Source organism: Wasmannia auropunctata, unplaced genomic scaffold (genome assembly GCF_000956235.1).
Source record: "Wasmannia auropunctata unplaced genomic scaffold, wasmannia.A_1.0 LD336048.1, whole genome shotgun sequence".
Classification (NCBI taxonomy): Eukaryota; Metazoa; Arthropoda; class Insecta; order Hymenoptera; family Formicidae; genus Wasmannia; species Wasmannia auropunctata.
The window spans coordinates 504,673-506,404 of NW_012026842.1; positions in this window are offsets into that span (position 1 = coordinate 504,673).

Consider the following 1,732-nt stretch of genomic DNA (forward strand, 5'->3'; position numbering starts at 1 on the left):
GGTGAATAAGACGTTCTCTCAAACATATATAATATTATTTGAATTTACGCGGCTTGTAAACGTGCTAAACTAAATTGTTTATTGCGATGAATGTTATCGCATGCCTCGGTGATCTAAAGGCAAGACGCCCGTCCGGCAAACGTAGAGATCCGGGTTCGATTCTTCGCTGAGAACATAAGGTGATATTTTTTCGCAATAAATTTCTACAGATTCGATGAGAATGGTTCGTATAGATGTAATTTAGCATTTATTGGACGTCGCGAGGGAGAGGGGTTTTTAAGTACTGGATGCTTTGAGCATCGATTCATTAGATTGCCTTCGGCAATTTAATTGTGATATTACATACTACTCGGTTCGGAGCTACGGAGAAGTATGCGATGGGCGGCCACGTAGTGTCATATGAACCAAAAATTGTAAGATTCACACTAATAATATTATAGAAGCACTAAGATCCTGCTTTGTACCGTGTAGGCGTCATATGATCTCATTTGTTTGTTAACATTCCACGATCTTTCCTGATATTTAATCTTTTAAAAATATTTATTTGTGAATATTTTATGATTATTTTATGATTTATTCATATTTATTCATACAAAATGTCAAGTAAAAAAGAAAGTAAAAAATAAATTTTATATATCGTTATTAATATCCAGATTTGAAAAAGAAAATTTATAAATTTTGAAAAAAATTTTTAAACACAAGTTTTTTATTTAAAAGTCTTTTATTCGCAACAATAATTTTTTTTATGATTTATAATTTTTATTCTTTACATTTTTACACACCAAAAAGATACAGTAAAATCGAACACTACAATTTCATACGGATTACAATAACAGTAATTCTATAAGGTCTGTTTTTTTATGTGTATCATCTCGTATTATATTTCTTTTTATCCAAGAAGATTTCTCTATCCAAAATTCTAACATTAGTCCAATCAAATTTATATTTTTCGAATAGACGATGTTCCGAAATCATCGATGGGGAAACCACTCTTTTTGTTAATATCAGATCTATGTTCATCAGGGGTCGATAAAATAATTGATACAACTTATTTAAAATAACAAATATAAAATAGATTTCAGAAACTTATTTAAAATAAAATATCGCAGAGACCAATAAAAAACTGATACGACTTATTTAAAATGAAAAATATAAAATAAATTCCAAAAACATATTAAAATATTAAGTAAGAAATAAATCAGAAAAAGCTATAGAATAATAAATACTAAATAACTCTTTTTATATTTTTTATTTAAAATACATATTTTAAATAATGTTATTTTAAATACGATCAACCTCTGATGTTCGTGTATTCTGGTTTTCAATTACTTACTTATTTTCAATTACTTGTTAGGTAAACTTTTAATTTACCTAACATATGAGACTTTACAATTAAGACAATCTATCTTAAAAATGACCTCACATTGAGATATTCTACAATATATAAAATGTCCTTGTCTGTCGTTATAAGACTCCTCAAATTATGTGGAATCGTGTAAGCAATTTGACAATTTAATTTTTTTGTGATAAGAACTTTTCGGACACAGAGCTAACATATACACTCAGGGAAATGTTTCGCTATTCCAGCTAGAATTCTAAATATTACACATAAATTACATCGCTATTTTTTGTATCTACTGAAAAATTGTCTATTATACGTAGAATTTATAGCAGCAATATATTCTAAAAATATATACAAGAAAATATAGGTCTTACAACAGATCGGAAGAGC